The sequence below is a fragment of the Anabrus simplex genome, chromosome 7, assembly GCF_040414725.1.
Source record: "Anabrus simplex isolate iqAnaSimp1 chromosome 7, ASM4041472v1, whole genome shotgun sequence".
In the NCBI taxonomy this organism is placed as follows: Eukaryota; Metazoa; Arthropoda; class Insecta; order Orthoptera; family Tettigoniidae; genus Anabrus; species Anabrus simplex.
Window position 1 is genome coordinate 345,098,462 of NC_090271.1, and position 23,914 is coordinate 345,122,375.

At 40.6% G+C, this 23,914-nt stretch overlaps 1 protein-coding gene across 1 annotated transcript in view; it reads left to right on the forward strand.

Moving 5' to 3' along the window:
* Positions 1–23,914, forward strand: part of ncm (nucampholin) — a 202,837-nt gene that overhangs the window by 68,661 nt on the left and 110,262 nt on the right. The gene's annotated exons all lie outside the window — the stretch shown is intronic.

The window sequence follows — 23,914 nt, forward strand, 5'->3', positions numbered from 1 at the left end:
ACATTAGTGATACTTAAAATGATGTATATTTAAAAAAGGTACAAACATAAACATCTGTTATACACAAACTGACACACTTTTGGACCAGAATATCGACTTTTCTTCTTTGTAAAGTTTATTTTGCATTATTCTGTATCGTTAGGGCAAACCTGTGTTAACTGGGCGAGTTGACCGTGCGCGTAGAGGCGCGCGGCTGTGAGCTTGCATCCGGGAGATAGTAGGTTCGAATCCCACTATCGGCAGCCCTGAAAATGGTTTTCCGTGGTTTCCCATTTTCATACCAGGCAAATGCTGGGGCTGTACCTTAATTAACGCCACAGCTGCTTCCTTCGAACTCCTAGGCCTTTCCTATCCCATCGTCGCCATAAAACCTATCTGTGTCGGTGCGACGTAAAGCCCCTAGCAAAAAAAAAACCTGTGTTAGATAATAAATAAATAAGTAAAGAAAGAAAGAAAAGTTCAAATAATAGAAAACATTGTCTTCCACTGTTCAAACTTGGTGGCCTTTGTGTGTCCCCTTTTTGCTCTGATTACTGCTTGATAAATATTTGGCATTCTTTTGGTTACCTTCTCCAACATCTCGGTGGTTATATTTCCTTTTGCTAGAGATCTTCGCATCTGTTAACAGAACATTGTTTTGTTCATTCTGTAACATCTTGATGGGTGATAAATCAGGTGACTGTAGAACTCCTGATAATTCTTTGTCTCTCACATACACTGCTGTGACATGTGTTTCAGATCATTGTCCTGCTGCAGAACAAACCCTCTTCCAATAAGTTGAGTTCCAGATGGTACTTCCTTGCTCCTTCTACACTCACCAAGTCTCTCCAAACCATAATGCTAATGTTGGTGTTAGACAGCCTTCTTCTGACCAATGATGGACATACTGACAACGATTTGACCCAGATTTCTCAAATTTTGACTCCTCAGTACATAGCACAAGTTTCTACTGGAGAATGGTCCAATTCTTGTGTTGTCTGGCCCACTGAAGAGACTGAGATTTTTCTCTCCTTGTTAAGAGACTTTTTGGCAGATATACGTCAACACAGTCCAACATCAAGTAAACAGCATTTCACAGTTGACACTGACACTTGTTGTCCTCTAGTTCTATTGATTTCAGCACAGATGTCCATAGCTGTAAACCTTCTGCTATGCTTGCTTAACCCTTTAAATGGGTGTGACATCTTCAGGCATTTTTGTGCTAGCCTTCCATGGTGGATATGATAGCATAAGTTGATTGTAAAATTTTTTGCTACTGGGCGAGTTGTCCGCGTGGTCAGGGGCACGTGGCTGTGAGCTTGCATCCAGGAGATAATGGATTCGAATCCCACTGTCGACAGCCCTGAAGATGGTTTTCCATGTTTTCCCATTTTCACACCAGGCAAATGCTGGGGCTGTACCTTAATTAAGGCTATGGCCACTTCTTTCCAACTCCTAGGCCTTTCCTGTCCCATCATTGCCATAAGACTTATCTGTGTCAGTGCGACGCAAAGCAACTAGCAAAAATAATGTATTGCTTATTTCTCTTGTGGGTGACTGCATATGACATCGCCCTGGAGTCTTATGCAATAAATGAATAAAGAATTTATTTCATCCACTGGGCATAAATTACATAATTACGTTAAACAGAATTTTGTTAGTCCAATCTGCCTCTTAGTACAGCTCGCAACATGATAACGTGTCGCAAGTCTCCTCGCGCAATACACATTGCATTAGTTCAGGCTGCATATTGGTTTGTAGAACTGTCATAGACTCCTAAAATGCATTTGTTTCAGCACCTTGCACAAAGCTCTGGCAGAGCCATTTATGTCAAGAAGCGTGGCTTCCAAACGTAAAGTAGATCGGGTTGTTTGTGTGGGTATTTCAACCGTTCTAGGAGCGGAGAGTGATGGCAGACAAACCAAGTGACGAGGACAACATTCAGCTTATAAATCTCATTTTTTGTCCCGTATTGGCATCAACTCAACTAAGCTTAGGTTGAATGAAGAAGCCCATCTTCCAATACTTGTTTGTTTTTTATTGCTAGTTATGCAATTATGTAACATGCTCCAGCTTACAATCTAAAAGCATCTGTGGCTCAGGCGGCCTCTCACCGCTGGGTTGCGTGGTTCAAATCCCAGTCACTCCATGTGAGATTTGTGCTGGACAAAGCGGAGGTGGGACAGGTTTTTCTCTGGGTATTCTGGTTTTCGCTGTCATGTTTCATTCCAGCAACACTCTCCAATATCATTTCATCTGTCAGTCATTAATCATTGCCCCAGAGGAGTGCAAAGGCTTCAGCAGCCGGCACAATTCCTATCATTGCTGCAAGATGGGGGCTTCATCACTGATCTCTATACATGGATCGCTGATGACAGGTCTCCGCTGCAGGAGAAAGTACGTCAAGTTGAGCGCGCGGTTCGCCATGTTGGCGTACCCAACCTAGAGCTCTCCTTATGGGGAAGCAATGATAATATAGTCAATTTTAAGTCGCAATTAATGGCGCATTGGAATAATTAAAAATATAGAGACATGTTCACTCAAAGCATAAGGACATTGGGATCACTGACAAGTCATTCCGAGGTCAGTAAATCTCCGGGATAGCAATAAACATGAGTGTATAATAACGGCCGGCAAATATTAACTTAGGTGCTGAATACATGCAATTAGCGATCGGTAACACAATACGAGTGAAAACCAGTTTCTGGAAACATTGCTGTAAATTGTATACATGTATGCCACGAAATGATGCATTCTTAAAATGATGTACCTATAAACGTAGCTCACTATACAGGCCTAGATTCGACATATCGTAATCGGTGCTTGATGATGAATTTCTGTTTCCTGTGTCCATGAAATAACGCGCATATTATCAAATTAAAATATCATTGAAGCAAAGGTACACATTTATAAAACCAGCAAATATTCAAAACTTGTCAATATATCACATTACCTGCAGCTTAATTTACTATTACAGACCTCTTTAATTAAATTCAGCTAGCAAAGCGATATTGATAGTCATCATCAGAAATATGTAACACCAGTTAAAAGAGTCCCAAATACCACGAATAATATAATGGGATAGCCCCAAACACCCACCACACTTTCCCTTCTCCCACCACTCCAGTGTCAAAACCCATAATTATTACTGATGTAAATAAGGTCTAGAATTCCTCCAGACTTCATTTTCATCGAAACCGTCAGTTTAATTATGAGAAAAAAATATAAGTAAATCTTTACTTGCAGTTAATGTTCAGTAAAACTGAAAACAGTTGGCTGTACATCACTTCTAAGGTGTACAGTTTGCCCATTTCTATCAAAACAGTCTTCCTCTAAGTGATCCGAGCAGAGAACAGCTGTTTTAGAAGGCTCCCAATTCTCCCGCCTGATACTCCTAATCGATGATCTTAGATGTTCGGGTCTCGAGAAAGGAAACCTACAAAAATTAATTGCCATTTTGCTCCCGGAATATGCGAAATAAGATACGATAAACCTAAAACTCAAAACACTACCCTAGGAAGATTCTTATGTACAGTATAAAACTCCCCGAGCCGGGCTGAGTGGCTCAGACGGTTAAGGCGCTGGCCTTCTAACCCCAACTTGGCAGCTTCGATCCTGGCTCAGTCCGGTGGTATTTGAAGGTGCTCAAATACGACAGCCCCGTGTCGGTAGATTTACTGCCACGTAAAAGAACTCCTGCGGGACTAAATTCCGGCACCTCGGCGTCTCCGAAGACCTTAAAAAAGTAGTTAGTGGGACGTAAAGCAAATAACATTATTATTAAAACTCCCCGATGAAATGATTTCTCCTTCTGCTGATCGGTTCTGTTTGTACATCCATAAGCTGAATACTGCGGTATGTTAATACCCCGTAGAATGTTTCTTCATTCATATTTCAGATAAACACATACATATTTAAATTGAATTTTGTAATTCACAAGTATACTACAAGGCAACGAACCTAAATTCGTAAAATACACTACTATTTACTTTGCAATAACACAGCACAGAACACTCGTGGAACTACAATCAAGAGGCCTGGCGTCACTGAACTAAGCATAAACAAAGCAAGCGCGCTCCTCGTGGTCTATTGCACCATGCGCTCGCTGTCATCTTACTACGCCAGTCATCTTCTATTCGGCTTACTGCTACCCAAGCTACCAGCCATCCAGGTATAGAGATCAGTGGGGCTTCATTCATTCCATCCCTGACCTGGTCACTGTCTGGAAAACAGGTTGTAGGTTTTTTTAATCCAGCTTAAAATCTAATTACAATATTAAAAAGTACATGTTTCATTCCTAATATGGAACATCTTCACTTAAAAAGGATACAAAAATTGGTATAAACTAATTAAAAAATACTTATTATGATGATGATGATAATAATAAGATAAAATTTTCCTTCATGTTGGGTTAAAACCTCAACAAGTCAGTCTTCGAGTTTTGATTAAAAAATCAGACGTAAGGGATCTTCTTTCTTCAAAAGCTGGAAAAGTATGTACTTTAAGTATCTTGAGGATAGACAAAAAATGTAAAAGTTTAAAATATGATGATCGGGGGGAAATTACATTACCTAAAGTAGCATTAAAAACAAGCAAGTACAGTGAAACCTTGTTAAGACGTTTGTGCAGGGAACAAGGAAAAAAGAACATGTTAAGCAAGAAAACGCACTAATGACGAATAAAAACTATTCAACAGGGATATGGAAACACTAGATATAATTTTTTCCTACACGAGGGCATTTTACGTCGTGAATCCGCGGGTACAATGTAAAGTATAGGCCTATGTACCATTTCTAAATACGAGAGCAATGTATTAAAAGGTATGAAAAACACGAGAGAACAATTATGAAAACCTTTTCTGCTGGGGATTGCAAAATAACAAGTACCGGTACACTGAAAGGTGTGAAACAAATATGGAAACGTGCACAGGGACCAACAAAAATATTGAAATTGGTACCTCTACCACAGTGGTAACACTAAACAAGGCACAAACACAGTTAAAAGGGAGGGTAAGAGCACAATACACAATATAAGTAAACACTACACACTCGGGAAAACAGTAGCTAGCATACGCAGATCTCCAACAAAACAAGTACGTAACTATCAGTAGCGCCAACTAGTGAACGACAATAAGGGAAGATGGAAGGGCTGGGAACCTACCAAAGGCATGGACATGGCTTAGATAGCGGATTCCGAAATGAATCACCGTGATCCTTAGTTTTAAAAATATTATTTACAAGATAATTCTACATATACATTCCAAGTTATGAGCTATAAGTTCAGTGATATACATAGGTTATTCGTAGCAGTGTAAATTCAAATTACAAATCAGCTGTACATCTAGTTACCAGTGCAGTAGTACAATGCAATTTACAGGTTATCCAAAATCTAGCGTACCGTACCTAAAGTGATACAAAACTATGAGAGGCAAACCCCAAGGGAAATTCTATCAAACTACAATATACATATTTTAGTGAAACAAAACGGGAATGCCTCGGAAAACGAACAGGTAAGTCTAGCAGAAAAACTAAGGCGTCATAAGTAACTAATTTGGTGAATCTAGGCGAGGTTAGGGCAGACTCCTGTATGAAAACCAAATCGGAACATTACGGAATTTTTGCAGGAACGGGATTCAAGAGTGCTTACCCGAGGAGTGTGCCATCCCGAAAACCGGAGGGACGTCATCCAGATAGGCTGCTCGCAGACAGATAACCGAGACCAACAGAATTCAGGATACAGAATACCTTCGAACACTACCTCGCTCACTATATATAGGAATTACTGGCCTTGGAGGCAACCAATCAGCGTGCACGTGTCCCCTATCGCCACCTAGACTCACCAATCACAACCTTACTTTCGATCGAGAACTCAGACTAACATTCTAGAATACGCATGATCGCGAAAGTCGTATTTTTCCAGAATAAACAGAACACACTTTCTAGAACACATACCAACAAAGTAACACACCCAGTACCAAAGTTATGTAACTTTCTAGATCTTTCCAGGAATTATAGACAGAATTCTACTATTTACAAATGCCTATGTTACAACATTATACAGTACAGGTTAGGTCATTAAATTATCTTATGCTCTACAAATAACAGTACAGGTTCGGTCATGATAAATGAAACATTATATGGTACTTCGCCAATAAAGTCTTTAAAAAAATTACATTCCACTCATCCTACATAGTTCACTTGTAACATCTTCCTCCCCCCGAAAGTCGAGCCCTGCTCGACCAATAATATAACATCACTGGGGAGCAAGCGATAGAACGTTTTCACACAGTACCAATAGTACTTTAACACACACGATTTCTTGAAGTAGCCTTTGCGATAACCAACCAACACAAACTGTCACATAATTTTCAACAATAATATAGATCCACCTCTTGAATAAATATCACAAAATCCACATGGATTGTCACATTGCACTTCAAAATGCCTTCTTTCACATATGATTAGGCAATTTGTAGTATGTCCACCAAATCATGTACACCATACTTTCTTCCAAATTCTAGAAATACCAAAACTCCCACTTGTTGCTAACACTTTTGTACTACTTTCCCCACAACCGTCACAGCACAGCTAGGGCACCGGTTCTTGCTGATGATGCGGCTGCCGACACGGCCGTTTGACGCCAGCCTCCATTCAATGTCAGTCCAAACCGGACACCTAGGCGAGATGCAGTTCAGTGGTCTCTTGCACCAAATAAGCAGGGGCGAGACACCGTCCAGTCCGCCTGCCACCAACAGGACATTCCCCGCAGGATAGTGATGCCGGATGTTGACGCCAAAGGCACACAGTGTGCCTCCCAATTTGGCACTTCAGGTCGCTGCCCGAAAAACCTGGTCACTGCAGCCACTGTAACACACACAAACCGCAGCAGACAGGGGAATACTTTGAGGTAAAAATATGCTGCTGGGCTCAAGATCTCGCGTAGAGTCACCGGATGGGTGGCTTAATGAATATGCAGTAGGGACTCCCTCGCATACCAGGGATATTAGGGCACTAGCCCCGGGGTAAGCACTGCTATCTAAAATTCATGACAAGATTATGGTGGGGGTGAAAAGAAACTACAGGAGGGTGCCCTAAACCTGACCGTAAAAGGAAGAAAATTCCAAGTAGTGACCCTAAACTAAAACTTATCTAGCTTATAATACTAAATCGATTACACTAGAGGATACCTAAAGTATTCACTTACACAATTACTTACAACTAACTTACAATAAAACTTATTATTATCTTATTACCAAAACCTTATAAATAACCTCACAATAAAATTATTTTATAACTATATTCTTACAAATAACTTACAACTAAATCTACAAGGTCACCAACAATGGTATTTACCCTTCCCTACCAGACTTAAGGTACCTTGATCTGGGAAAGATGTACTCTGCTGATCCTTTTCCTTTCGGGATCGCTCACCAACAATGTCACCGGGGTAAGGAACTTTAAGATGGTGCAGGGACCTCGAAATCTGGGGGCCAACTTACTGATAACATGGTCCGCAGCACTACTGACGGGATGAGTTCTAATAAATACCTGGTCACCCACAGAGAGATTGTGCGGTCTTCGCCCGTGGTTGTAATTACGCTGGACCTTAGCGTAATAAACCTTCAAGTTCTTTCGTGCACGGTGCCAATTAGCTCGGATCTTTTCTGGGCTGGCATCGTCGGGCAGAAGATCATTAATTGACCATAGGTTAGATAGAGGAGAATTTGGAGTAAAAGCCAACATCAACGAAGCAGGGGTTTGCTTGTGGCTTTCATGGACAGCAGTGTTAAATGCAAATGACAACCAATTCAATGAGGAATCCCACTTGGAGTGGTCTGAGGAGTGATAAGCGATTAGGGCAGATCGCAGGTTACGATTCACTCTCTCAGCATAATTGGGCTTCGGGTAATACGGGGTAGTGGTTACATGAGCAATGGATAGATCAAAACAGAAATTCTGGAACTGGGCAGAAGTAAAGGCTCTTGCGTTATCACTTACCAAGAATTGACAGGGTCCAAACGAGGCGAATATCTGTTTCAAGCACGAGATGGTGGTGTTGGCGTTAGCCATCCGAGTGGGGAACAGCCACGTAAAACGCGAAAAGGCGTCAACACACACGAGTATGAAACGATGACCATTCCGAGATCTCGGGAAAGGACCAATATAGTCTATGAACAGTCTTTCCATGGGGCGAGAAGCTTGCTCAGAAGACAAGAGACCTAGACGAGTATTCGGGGCAGGTTTACTGATGTTGCAAGTCTTACAGGACTTGACAAGGGTACGGATCTCACTATCCATGGATTTCCAAATAAAGTGGTTACGGATTTTTTCCCTTGTTTTGAAAACGCCCAGGTGACCGCCCACTGGGGATTCATGAAAGTATTTGAAGAGAGCCGGGACCAGGTTAGTTGGGACTACAATTTTGGGGTCTCTGCGACCACGAGCAGGACAACACAAGACACCATTCTTAAGAATATAGGGCTTAACATGCTCACCGGATTTAATCTTGTCGACAATGGCTTTTAACTCAGGATCATCCTCTTGATGTTTGGCAATATCCTTGAAAAGGAAGGGAGAGTTAGTGAGCATTGACAAAAGCTGATACTTGCTCGGGAGATGAGTCAACTGGCTCGGATTGAGGGTCAGAGCTGTCTGGATGGAACATCCTACTGAGGCCATCAGCCACAACGTTTTCCGTGCCACGAATGTGGCGGGCTTGAAATTGGAAGGCTGAGATGCGCACTGCCCATCGTGCTAGACGACCGGTCTTTCGCGGCTTGGCCAGTACCCAACTCAACGCCTGATTGTCAGTTTCCAGATCGAAAGGGAGATGTTCCAGGTACATTCTGAAGCGTTCTAAGGAGAAGACAACAGCCAGGGCTTCCAACTCATAAATGGAATAATTGCGCTCAGCAGGATTTAGGGCACTGGAAGCATAAGAAATAGGACGACGCCCTTCTTGAAATTCCTGTAGAAGAACTCCGGATATGCCTGAGGAAGAGGCGTCAGTCTGAAGGATGAAGCGTTTAGAAAAGTCTGGCATAGCCAGTACAGGGGCGTTACATAAGGCAGATTTCAAGTCCATGAAGGCTTCACGTTGGGCATCACCCCACACAAATTTGGCATCCTTTCTTCTCAAATCGTTCAATGGAGCTGCACGTTCAGCAAAATTAGGAATAAACTTGCGAAAGAAATTCACCATGCCAATGAATCAGGCTACATCCTTGACGTCCTTTGGAGGGGGAAAATTCTGGATGGCGGCAGTACGAGACTGATCGATTGCGACACCCCTCCCCGACACGATATGTCCTAAGAAGGACATCTGGGGTTGTGCGAAGGAAACCTTGGATGCCTTGAGGGTTAGACCTGCTTTACGCAGTCTTTCCAGCACTTCGTTGAGATGGAGTAGGTGTTCCTCGAAGGTTTCGCTGAAAATTACGAGATCGTCCAGGTAATTATAAACAAACTTGAACTTAATGTCCGATACGACATAATCTAGTAACCGTGTAAGGACAGCCGCTCCAGTTGCTAGGCCAAAAGGGACGCGTTCGAATTCATATAGGTTCCAATCGGTTGCAAATGCAGTGAGATGCTTGGATTCTTCGGCAAGGGGTATCTGGTAATAAGCCTGATTTAAATCGAAAGTGGTGAAAATTTTTGCATTAGCGAACCAAGAAAAACAAGAGTGCAAATCAGGAAGTGGGACAGATTGGAGGACTACCTTACGGTTCAACATCCGATAGTCCACTACAGGCCGATAACCACCTTGTGGTTTGGGAACCAGAAACATTGGAGAAGAATAGGCTGACTTGGAAGGGCGTATCACTCCATCAGCGAGCATTTGATCAATGATAGCCTTCAGGGCTTTCATTTTGGGAGGTGACAACCGGTACGGAGGAGAGCGAACAGGTATGCTATCCGTAACCTCAATTTTGTATTCTAATACATTGGTGACACCTAACCTGTCGGTGAAGACATCAGGGAACTTATCGCAGAGTTTCCTAAGTTGATTGGCCTGCTCTTCGGGTAAGTGATTAAAATCAAAAGCCTTGGGTTCATCGGAATCTTCAGGAACAGCGTTAACGTGGCAAGGCAGAATAGGGGAGCGATCACACAGCTCAAAGGTTCTTGCAGAAAATTTAAAATGGAATCTGTTGAACTGGAGGTCCAAAATCATGCCTGTTTTAGCAATAAAGTTTGCACCCAATATGAATTGGCAGGATAAATCTTTTGCCACTAGCACTGGCATTTTCCAGGTGAAATCACGGACTCTAATCTTGACCTGTAGGGACCCTACAATATTCAATGAATTGGAATTAGCAGTCTGGCATGTTAAGGACACTGGTTGTAATGTAGGTAGCTTGCAAACAGTTTTCATAGAATCATACCAGGTCTCACTCATCAAGGTGACACTACTCTCAGAGTCTAGCAATGCACAGACAGGTTCATTATTTACCTCTATGCATAAATATGGTAGTTTACAAGAAGGTATGGCAGAAATCCTACAAGATTGTAAGAAATGAAGACCCGAGTCAGCCTGGGAGCAATCATTAGCCTCAGAATAAAGTAAATCAACCAAGGTACAGTCATGATCGATAAGACAAGAAGCCATGCTTTGGGATTTGTCATCAGAACAGGCGGTTAGTCATCTAGCACTACTACGGCCTGGCGGTCCAGAGCCAGAAGTGTTACGTGGGCACTGCCTAGAGAAATGCCTAGTTGATCCACAGTTACGGCAAGAAGTACTGGTGGACGAGCCTCCACCCATCGCAGGTTTCCTATTGTCTAATGTCCCGGCCTTGGGACAATCCCGCCTGAGATGAGCCGTGGAGCCACAGTTGAAACATGAACGGGGATTACGCGCGTTGGAAGCAGGTGACGGGGTGGTTATATAATCCTGAGTAGGGGGTACGGTTATAGGAGGTGGGGCTAATGCCAGGCGTAGCTGGTCAGCATATCGAATGCCTTCAGCGGACACTGTAACTGCTTCCAACTGGGCGAATGTTGCAGGTCGGGGTGAAAGAGCCAGATATGATCTATAGTTGGGGGCGAGACCTTCAACTATGTTGGCAACAATCTGAGCCTCCGAATAGTGGAGCCGGAAAATTTTAGCTTGGAGCTTAATGTCTTGAACATACTCAGATAGTGACTCATTAAAATGTTGTACTCTAAAATAGTGCTTCTGCACTAATGCAGACAAGGCACGAGCAGGAATGAAATATTCAAGAACATGGGCATGAAATTGATCTACTGACCATCTTTCAGTAATGGCCCTGGCAATGTGCTCAGAAAGAGCTCCAGAGACATGTGGGTATAGAATTTGAAATACATTGTCGTTACTGACATTATACACTATTGCCTGAGCCTTGAATTCGGTTAGAAAGCGAAGGAAGGAAATAACTTCATCAACGGAGTTAGCTGAAAATTTAGAGATACCCCTAAACACAGTGTGCAACGGGTGAGGCAGATTGGAGAAAATCTGGGGGAAGACAGGTGTAGGGGGTGCTTGGGAAGGCTTAGAATATTCCAGAGGGTTTAGCAAGGCCTCGTGCCTTTGATTCGGGTGCCCTTGTGAAAAGGACGGAGTACAGGATAGGTTAGGATTAACATTATCGTGCAATGTTATGGGCGCAGACAACCTAATTTGAGAAAGGTTCTCACTAATCTGAGAGACCATTTGGGCATTAACCGGTTGTGTAGAGGTTATGCAACTCGATACGGGTGGTGCTAGGACAGGTGGGTGGTTATGCACCATTGAATCAGACCCGGGTTGATTAGGAATAGAAGGTAAACACTGAGCTTCAGCGGAATTAGCAGGAATCATAGGAAAACTAGTACGGTTACCAACATGCAAAAGAGATGTATCATCAGAATGACTTACAGGTGTCTTAGGTCCAGACAATGAAACAGAAGATCCCAGGGCAGCATTAGTCACCTCAGACTCCTGAATATGCCTAACACCAGCACTAGGTGTCAGATTGCCCACTTGAACAGCAACAGATGCCTCGCCACAATTAACACTCTCACTCATTGCAGATGGGGTCGACACTTGAATTTGAGAAATGGTGTTATTGCCTTCAAACAAACCACTGATTCTGTTGAAAATTGTGGAAAACTGTTCTAGTAAGGTTTGACATTTCTGCCGCTCAATTTCCGGCAATTCAACAGACAACAAATCCTTAATCCTGTCTAAATAATGTAATAACTGCCCCTTAACCCGCGCTAATTGGCCATTCGAGGGCTTCGAAGCACTAAAGGACAAAAGAATGGCGTTAAATTCGGGTAACCTGTCTTCAATCACGGCCAAAGACTCACGCAACTCGTCTGTAGTGAACTCAGGTATGGTTACAGGTAGGTCAAGGGACTGCTTCAACAGGCTAGTGTCATCTCTGACATTCCCTGTCGAATTAATTTTGCGAATTTTTAACTCGTAAATCAGTTCTGCCTTTCTTAAATGGAAAGGATTAGGAACAGCGCGAGCCATCCTGGCAGGTAGAAACAAGATTTCAAGCGATATACGAACCACAACTTTTACGGAGTTTTAGGTTAGGTATGATCACGGTTCACTTTTCTTCTTCCGCAATCTAGCGCTTGCCTCTGCTACCAAAATGGTACCTCTACCACAGTGGTAACACTAAACAAGGCACAAACACAGTTAAAAGGGAGGGTAAGAGCACAATACACAATATAAGTAAACACTACACACTCGGGAAAACAGTAGCTAGAATACGCAGATCTCCAACAAAACAAGTACGTAACTATCAGTAGCGCCAACTAGTGAACGACAATAAGGGAAGATGGAAGGGCTGGGAACCTACCAAAGGCATGGACATGGCTTAGATAGCGGATTCCGAAATGAATCACCGTGATCCTTAGTTTTAAAAATATTATTTACAAGATAATTCTACATATACATTCCAAGTTATGAGCTATAAGTTCAGTGATATACATAGGTTGTTCGTAGCAGTGTAAATTCAAATTACAAATCAGCTGTACATCTAGTTACCAGTGCAGTAGTACAATGCAATTTACAGGTTATCCAAAATCTAGCGTACCGTACCTAAAGTGATACAAAACTATGAGAGGCAAACCCCAAGGGAAATTCTATCAAACTACAATATACATATTTTAGTGAAACAAAACGGGAATGCCTTGGAAAACGAACAGGTAAGTCTAGCAGAAAAACTAAGGCGTCATAAGTAACTAATTTGGTGAATCTAGGCGAGGTTAGGGCAGACTCCTGTGTGAAAACCAAATCGGAACATTACGGAATTTTTGCAGGAACAGGATTCAAGAGTGCTTATCCGAGGAGTGTGCCATCCCGAAAACCGGAGGGACGTCATCCAGATAGGCTGCTCGCAGACAGATAACCGAGACCAACAGAATTCAGGATACAGAATACCTTCGAACACTACCTCGCTCACTATATATAGGAATTACTGGCCTTGGAGGCAACCAATCAGCGTGCACGTGTCCCCTATCGCCACCTAGACTCACCAATCACAACCTTACTTTCGATCGAGAACTCAGACTAACATTCTAGAATATGCATGATCGTGAAAGTCGTATTTTTCCAGAATAAACAGAACACACTTTCTAGAACACATACCAACAAAGTAACACACCCAGTACCAAAGTTATGTAACTTTCTAGATCTTTCCAGGAATTATAGACAGAATTCTACTATTTACAAATGCCTATGTTACAACATTATACAGTACAGGTTAGGTCATTAAATTATCTTATGCTCTACAAATAACAGTACAGGTTCGGTCATGATAAATGAAACATTATATGGTACTTCGCCAATAAAGTCTTTAAAAAAATTACATTCCACTCATCCTACATAGTTCACTTGTAACAGAAATATTATTTGCAAATGTTAGTAGGAGCCTTTTATTTCAGAGCAGTGGGGTATTTTCTTGTTACTCTTAGACGATGAATTGGAGGTTACACTCGGCCATCTGAAACTGCGAGGAATGAATATGGCCGCCATTTTGAATTAAAAAAACTTTGACCAACTTGAGTGATCGAGTTTCAACATTCGCGACCTCTGTGCGCTTATGCCAGTCCACTTTCTGACATATTTTAATTTTGTCTTCATTATTAAGGAATTTCACAACATTCTCCGTATCCATAAATAAGCTATCACATGACAAATATGCACCACAAAGACAAAACAAAGTCACCTCCGTACAGGCCATAAAGGCCCTTGGAGGAGTGGAAGGTAAAGGCTTCCACCATTGTTAACCGCGGCACGAGATGGGGTAGAGTGGTTAGCTCTACGCCCAGCCGCCTTTGCCCCCAGGAATTAACCTGGTACTCATTTTTGGTGTAGGCTGAGTGAACCTCAGGGCTATATGTACCTCCGGAAGCAGAAATCTCATTTCTTAAATTTTATGACTTCCTGACGGGGATTCGAATCCACGTCCTTCCGGGCGAACCGAACACACCTTTACCGCCTCGGCCAGGCAGCCCCTAATATACACCACGCTAATCAATTTTACACGATTATGTTCCTAATCGAGATATAAGCAAATATTAGCTACACTTCACTCAACAGTAAATACTTTTCTGTCTTCTGAATGGAACGCAAATTACAAGCACAAAGAGGCTCACTCTGCTATTCAACAATCTCGCTGCTAACTGGCAAGAAAATCTGAACATTCTTGAGGCTCCCCAGAAGTGCCACTTATCCTTTGAAATTACCACGTATTATATATATTACTAGCTGGTGTACCCGTGCTTTGCTACGGGATTCTCAGAAAGACTGTCTTTGTGGTTTTCCTAACTGCAGTTAACTTAGGCCATCACAAAAACGTCAGGAGGAATGTAGAGATTAAAAGCAGTGTTATCATATACTTTGTAAAATACTCCCTCAAATGAGAAACCGCACATTTTCTCACTTTTAACGAACAGTAGTACGATTACATACAATTTACAAAATATACATTTAATGTTAACCTACTTAATACTTACAATACCACATTCTGTGGTTAAGTAATTATAAAACATAGAAAGGTTGTGAACATGTTTCGCCCTTCTTAATGGGCATCTTCAGCACAATGGATAATCTTAAAACAAATAATTACAATTAAGAATGTTTACAATTATTGGTTATATAAAATTGGAATGAGATGTTGTGATGTTAAAAGTTATTTTTGATATCATGATTAACCCTTTCCAGTCTGGGCCTTAATATCCCTAACAAACATTCTGGACTGGGCATTTTTAATGATATTTAAAACATTGTATCTCTGTGCCTGTAGGAGATATTTGCATGATTCTTTTTTCTTTGTGGTATTTTGAGTATCTAGTTTTGAAAAACGCTGTTTGTATTATGTCAACTATCACGTGAGATATTAAAATTGTTTATAAATTATACCATATTTTGCAAATGGAAAAAAAGGTCTGACGGTTAAATAAGCTAGTTCAGTTTTCTGAAATACTGTTATATTTACCCTATTTTGCTAATATAAAATGTGCATTGCAATTGCAAAACAACAACAATAATGACTATGATGACTACAATATAAGAATAATAATTTTTCAATAATAATAATAATAATTACAATAAATGAAAATGGGAGCTCTTATGAAATTTTATTTGAATTGATAAATTTTTTCAAAAGTTACTCACATGTAAAAATATTGTTCCATTTACCACAAATGACTTCTGAAAAAGAGAAAATTCAGTCTTCTAAACAGGAAACTTTACTAATATGTAGACAATCTTACGTATTCACGCAAATTTGAAATACGCGGGAACATGCGCTAGGCCGTAAAACGAACTCCAATCATAATGAAATGTAAGAAATTGTTTCGAATTCATTTGTCAGTAATATGTTCATTTGCACATAAACTTATAATATATCATAAAATATCGAAAATATCACTTTTGTCAAGCACATGTTTGCCGCGAGAAGCCATGTCTTAGAGCTCACTGAGTGACAACATCTACTGTTGGTCGAAAATATCATAAATTCTCTGACTTAGACATATAATACTGCCATCTGCTTAAATACTCTCGTAACTAATACATGAAGAAACACGATGTAACCACCAGAATGTGTGCATAGCTCGTTCTCGATTTTTAGTGAATTGTCAAACCTTACTACGGGCTATGCCCGCAGCGCGGCCTGAGCGTAATTTTGGCCGCTGCGAGCTATAACAGTAGTCTTCCAGATTGTTGTGTAAATCTCAATGGTTAGAACTGCAAAGAAATATAAAAACGTATTTAATGTGTATGTATAAATAATGTATGTGATTGTACAGTGTTATGGGTTACGTAAAAATGGATACTTGCTCGAATGCCGTGGAGTGTCTATCTTGTTCTGTTATTAGCATTAATCTGACTGGTGTTCCTGCTACGCGTATTGTATGGGTGTGGCGGAGGGAGGGGAGCGGGTTGAGGCAGGGAAGAATTGGGCGGAGTAACATGTATTGGTATTGGTACGGGAGGGGGAATTTTAGGTTCTCAAATACACACTCGTAAGTAGGAACAGCAATAGTCATCCGTACACAACGGCATTCAGAGGCAGACTCCACACGCAAGATAAGATAATCATAATAATGCAACAGTAACGTAACGACCAGGAAAAGATAAGAACAGATAATCAACAATAGAGGATACGCCACGGCTCGAGGAGAGATAAGATAACCCAATAATGCAAAAATGACCACACGAACGTTATTAAACCCTCCATCAAAAATGTCCTTACATTCTACTGAAGCACTATACGTAAAATGAATAATACCAAAATTTTCTACCGCCAAATAGACCTAAACATAACTATCTACCTTTAAATTAATTTTAATAATAATTTTTATTATTTTTGGTGAAAATGAGCGTGTCAACAAGAGGTTGCTCGGTGCACAATTCAAAATGTACCGAGTGACCCGTATAAAATAATGAAAACAAATAGAACAAGATATCAAAATGAAATTTACTTCAAACACTGGAAGAATTTACAAAACACAAACATGAAGAAAAATGTATCGCGAAGCACACACAAAATTTAGCAGAATAAAATAAATAAGATGAAAAATAAAATGGAAAATGATCAAGACACATCAAAAGGTCACCAGACAACATCACAATGGCCATAAATGGTAACGACCAGAAGGTCAACAAGACGCAAATGAACGAACTTAAATCACGCCTCAAAAAAATATGTACAGCAAACTACAGAGGCACACACAAAATAGAATAGGATGACACAATTTATTATAAGAACGAAAGCTTAACGAGGGTCGCATCCTTTAAATGAAGCTACAGACTACAGGAACCACATTCACGCTTCCCATCAAGGACAAGGTCGCAACTGCGATAATAGCAATGCACAACATCTTACACATAAGGAATCTCTCAGTGGATACAACGATAAAGCTATTCAGAGTGAAGATCTCGCCTATTGTGAGTTACGGATTACATCTAATATGGGACCATCTTTCTAAGAGCAGTCTTCTGGAATTGGAAAAGATCAAGGCAATTTATTTAAAAAGAGTACTCAGCGTATCTATATTTACCTCCTCACGGTTGGTATATGAGCTGGTGAGAGAAAGATTCGTTATAGAGGATCTTCGAGAATGGATGCTATTACATTCTACACCTGTGTATCAGAGTGCGTTAAAAGAAATACACGACAAGAAGAAAGAAATATGGAGCACGTTTTACACCACGGATGCTATGATGACTCAAGATTGGCAACATCCAAATTACGACCTGCGACATATCGTGACGCGATTCGCTGTGCATGGATTCAGTCACAAAATATGCGACAAGACATCACGACCCTACTAAAGACGGTACTTGCAAATTGTGCAATCGGTACCATCTTTGAGAGTGTACGGAAAGAACAACGTCGTTGATCTCATTTTGTAGCGAATGAGCAATGTACGATATTGCATTTATTTCTTGGCCATTGGCTGCATTAAATTCTATTATTATAACTTATCAACTTATCAGCATTACCATACAATCCATAATGAATTAAGCAACCGAGCAACCACTATCACTCACAAAGTTAACACTACATTAAAAACTAATACAACACCATATTCATATTAAACGCTAACGCTATATATTATTTACAATCCTCAATCTCTGAAAGGGATACAGAACACCTTTCACCCAATGCCTGAACTAGGCAGGTTCATTTCACAAGCTGGCATTTGAGACCCAGCTATGAGCGTCATTCTCCAACAAGTTCAAATAGCAGCGGCCAGCACACAACAGCTGTCTATCAGTTCTACTGCAAGCAGGTAGATGGCGTTGAGGTACACATTTCAGTCAGTTGAATACACATTGTTACCAACATAGAAGTATAAAATGAGCTGTGCATTTAGTTCAACAGCTCTTTTGAGAAGTCCAGCGATATAATGCAGATATACGAAGACGTATACAGTCAGATTCCAAGTTTATTCAATAATTGTAACGAGAAGGACTGAATTAAAATTACTGACCAATATTTTTAAAACCTCAAACCAGAAGAATAATTGGATTTAGAAAAAGGGTCAGTAATGAAGTTATGAAACAGAAACAGCTATAATATAATATATATTAACGAGAATGCCGGTAATCCATGGGAAGGTTGGAGTGGAAATCCAGATGAGAACAATAAGACGCAAGTTAATTAACGTAGCAAACCCGATCAATAAGTAGAAGAACGGGTAAATAAAAGCACTTACAAAAATTCCCACCCAAAAGGGGGAGGGAACCGGGATAAATTCCGGAAAAATATTCCAGCCTACATGATACGTCTTCTCGTACCAAGAACAGCGATCACCTGCCGAAATAGCAACCCCCAACATTCGGCAAGGCCGTCCGCACTCCCGTTAGTAATAGCAAGAGGGGAAACAGATAGACCAATCGCATGCAGAGCACAACACAGGACTCTACGGAAAAGGATCCGTCCAGTTCTGCTCACATTTTAAGAGGGACATGGGTAAAGATATTCCAGTGTTAAAATATCATTACACTATTATTGATTCGCTTTCACGATATACCACTTCGTTAGGTAATAATCTCCATTGGCCATCAACTTGGTGTTTCTGCAATTTATCGGTTGCTGATTTAGTGTTCAACTTGTGTTTCACTAGCATAAGTTGCTTCGGGTTTTACAACTGTATTGCAATGTCCAAATTTAGCATTCATGGAGAGAGATTTTTTTTTTTTTAATAAGTTGGCCAGGTGATTCACTGTGCTGTTTTCAGTTAAGATGTTCTACTGTTAATGAATGTTTTGTCTTTTGTCTTCCCCAAGATATTTCAACTTATTCACAATCTTAATTTGTTTGCCATTGTCAAGGTGAATGGTTGGTGTTTCAATTCTGAAGGTCTGCATCATTTCAGTCTTTTCAAACGAAATTTGCAGTCCGATTTTTGCAGCATTTTTCTTGAGTTCTTCAATTTGAAATTTAGCTTCTTTCACACTACTTGCTAGTAATGCAAGATCATCTGCAAATGCTAGGCAATTAAGTTTAATTTTTCTGCCCACCTTGATGTTTGAATGACATTTCGTTACCCATTCTCGCATGACTTTCTGCAGGGCACAGTTAAACAATAATGGCGAGAGTCTATCTCCCTGCAAAAGTCAGTGTGGATTTCAAATGGCTCAGACAATTCACCTCTAAAGTTGTCTTTCTACTTAGTTATTATTATTATTAGAACATTTCTACAGACTTGTGTTATATTTATGCACCTAAAGCAGTGTCCGATAACACAAACTCTTACGTGTCTTGTCGGCAGCCCTGAAAATGGTTTTCCGTGGTTTCCCATTTTCACACCAGGCAAATGTTGGGGCTGTACTTTAATTAAGGCCACGACCGATTCCTTCACACTCCTAGCCCTTTCCAGTCCTATCGTCACCATAAGACCTATCTGTGTCGGTGCGACGTAAAGCAACTAGCGTACGTGTCTTGCAGTCATGTGACAGATAAACTCTTTTAAAGTTTCTTTATTTTGTGATAAATACCAATTATTTAGGGACATTCGAACTTGGATATCTTCTTCTTAAAGGTGACAAGAAACCCCTAAATGAATCTCATTTAATTTCCACATTTTTCTCATAGTGAGTGTTCAAGTTCAACCAGCAATCCAATTAAACACATAAAGTGATTATAGTCATGTTTGAATTTTAAAAGTGAACGTGCTCAGCAGACTTCTAAAAGATGGACACTTGTGCTAAGTAAAATTATGAGTGAAGTGACCCTGCGACGAGATCATCCAGAGCTCCTTGGTCATCAATGGATCATGGTACATTGATGGTGAGCAGTCGTCGATGTATCGTGGTTCTGTGGTGATGGGCAGGCTATGTGGGACCGTGGTAGCATGGTGAATAAATTCAAGTTTAGGAAAAGAACTAAAAATTATTGTAGATAAAACCTCTCCCTCTGTACAGTGCTCTAGCATTCTCCGTTCATGCCCTGTTTGAATTCATGCTCTCAACATAAACTTGTAGCTAGTACGGGCAATTAACTGGTACAATATTCCTGAATAAAATGTTTGTGTAAATGAATCCCTTCTTTTGTGGAGGGAATGACCAACTTGGGTACAGTTCATACATACCGTTGTATGAGTGTAAGGGTTATTGTTTGTACCTTGGTAACTGGTATACTAGCCCGACATTGGTAGATAAGCTTCGTGGCAGGTAAAATGATACTGTAGAGACCATGAGGACTAACCAAAAGGAGTTTCCAGACTTTGTGAAGAAGGTAAAATTACAGAAGGGCGAAAGAGTTTCAGACTATTGAAAGAATCAGATTATCATGAAATCTCCTATAAGCACTGTCAAGCACTGTCCATGATGATTCCATGGAGAAAATAAATTCCAGTTATTGGGAAACCCGTATTAGCCCCAAAACTATAATAAGAATATGGGAGGGATGGATAAGCCACAGCTACGGGAACGTGTCAAGAAGTGGCTATATGTCTATGTCCTCTACAAGAGACAAGGTGAGACTCGATTTCCAATTGACACTCAGACTTTCTCCGGAGATGTGTTGTATTTTGGTCCAAAGGGAAGAGGAAAGAAACATCATTAAACTAATTGTGTACACATACGTGGGAAAGGAGTACCTAGGGCAGGTTACCCAGTTAACGGGTTAAAATTTGTTCTTTATCTTCATTAGCAGATGTACTCAAGCTCTGTGAGTGCCTGTCCCTTGTTTTCTCTTCAAAACAGAGTGAACGCCATATTCGTAATCTGCTGGTTTGACCAACGAGTGGTCTTGTAGGTACATGCCATACCATGCTTTTCTTCACTTATGCTAGTTTTCTTTTTTTTTCCAGCAGTAAGTTTCTGTCCTGCAAATATTGGAACAATACTGAAGAGAAGTCAACATTCAACAGAGGCATTCATAAAGGAGGAGGGGAAAGTAGTTTGTTTGTATTCAATGTCTTCATCATCATTTCCAGTTTCCAGCTTCCCGGGTCAGGTTGTGAATCACGGACCTCCATCGCTGCCTGTCTCTCCACCACTCTTCTCCTTCTTTACGTACATCTGGTTTTCCTCCCCTCTTCTCTATGCACTCCCACACTGAATCTGTCCATCTCTTTCGGGGTCTTCTTTGTGGTCTCTTTCCTGTTAACCTCTCTGAAAAAGCTTTTTTTTGGCACTCTCTCTTCTGCCATTCTCATTGTATGCCCATACCACTTTAAATTTGTTGTTTCTATCCTGTTTTGAAGTTTCAAGATTCCTGTCCTTTTCCTTATTTCTCCATTTCTAATCTATCCTTTCTGGTCTTGCCCTCGATACCTCTTAGGAGTTTCATCTCCGCTGCCTGTATTCTACTCTCCTCTTGTTTTGTTGTAGTCCACGATCCCTCCATAGGTTAGTGTGTGTGTGTTTGAGTCATCAGTCCATAGACTGGTTTGATGCAGCTCTCCATGCCACCCTATCCTGTGCTAACCTTTTCATTTCTACGTAACTGTTGCATCGTACATCTGCTCTAATCTGTTTATCATATTCATACCTTGGTCTACCCCTACCGTTCTTACCACCTACATCTCCCTACACTTCCTTCAAAAACCAACTGAACAAGTCCTGGGTGTCTTAAGATGTGTCCTATCATTCTGTCTCTTCTTCTCGTCAAATTTAGCCAAATCAACCTCCTCTCACCAATTCGATTCAGTATCTCTTCATTCGTGATTCGATCTATCCATATCACCTTCAGCATTCTTCTGTAACACCGCATTTCAAAAGCTTCTATTCTCTTTCTTTCTGAGCTAGTTATCGTCCATGTTTCACTTCCATACAATGCCACGCTCCACATGAAAGTCTTCAAAAACATCTTTCTAATTCCGATATCAATGTTTGAAGTGAGCAAATTTCTTTTCTTAAGAAAGCTCTTCCTTGCTTGTGCCAGTCTGCATTTTATGTCCTCCTTACTTCTGCCATCATTAGTTATTTTACTACCCAAGTAACAATATTCATCTACTTCCTTTAAGGCTTCATTTCCTAATGTAATATTTCCTACATCACCTGCCTTCGTTCGAGTGCACTCCATTACTTTTGTTTTGGACTTATTTATTTTCATCTTGTACTCCTTACACAAGACTTCATCCATACCATTCAGCAACTTCTTGAGATCTTCTTAGTATGGGTTTATAATAGATTGAATATAATACTCTCCTATACTTTTTCGGGACATCTCGGTTCCACAAAGTATCCCTTACACTCTGGTAGAAGCTGTTTGCTTGTTGTATTCTTTTACCTATTTCCTCGCTTATCTTTCCATCTTCTGTGATCGCACTTCCCAAGTACTTGAAACTTTTAACCACTTCCAGAATTTTACCATTCAGGTGCAGACATTTCAAAGCCTCCATTTAAAAGGAAGGCAAAGCCTTTATTTAAGAGAAATTGCTACATGGCAAGAAAAACTCCACTGAAAGCGTTGCACGCACCCCTTAAAGCCCCAAGCACCAATCTACTACAAGATTACACCAACAAGAGGCAGACCTATAAGGTACTCATAAAGCATGAGAAAAAGCTATTTCAGGAATAGGAAGAACAAAGATTGATAGAAAAAGCAGAGCAATGCCCATGGAAAGCTCTTAACCCAAGACGCCCAAAATATCTGCGAAATATTCCCATTGAGGTTTGTGAGAATCATGTGGGCTATGTATTAAGTGCAAGAGACACACGTCCTTGCAGTATTCTAGCTCAAACACCCATGGGAGAAGAAGACCTAGACACTGAACTGTTTACATTCAAGGAAGTAGAAGATGCTACTGTATATACAGCTCCAAGAATAATAAGGCTTGCGGTCAGGATAATATCTGCAGTGAGCACATCAAAATTGCTTTCCCAACACTAAAAGAAGCAATAACATATGTCTTGAACCAATGCCTTAAGCAAGGAACGATTCAAAGCAGCTGGAGAAGGTCCACAGTCAAAATGATATTAAAGGAAAAGGAAGCACTGAAGATCCAAATGCTTATAGAGTCGTCGTCCTCGAATGTTTGATGCTAAAGATCCTAACAAAACTCTTATGTCAACGCCTGACTAGCGAAGTCGATTCCAAACTACCAGAGGAAAAATTTGGTTTTAGAAGAGGGAGGAACACGATACAGGCCATCAAGTGTCTACTGGATGATATTGAAGCAGGTGCAATTACAGCAGGAGGCAAGCTATACACAATCTTCGTTGACTTCTCTAAGGATTTTGACTCTATTTGCCGAAAAATTATAATGGAGAAACTAGACAGATTAATGAGAAGAAATATAAGTCTCAAACGACTAATTCAGAACATGCTGGCCTCAAACTGCATAGAAATTAGTGATAGAATCGCGAAGTCCAACCCAATTCAAAAAACCACAGGTGAACTACAAGGGGATCCATAATTATAATTGCTAAGGCTGATATTACAGAAGTAATCACTGAAAAAACAAGCATATATGTATGCAGACGATATCGTGATTGCCTTGAGGTTCAG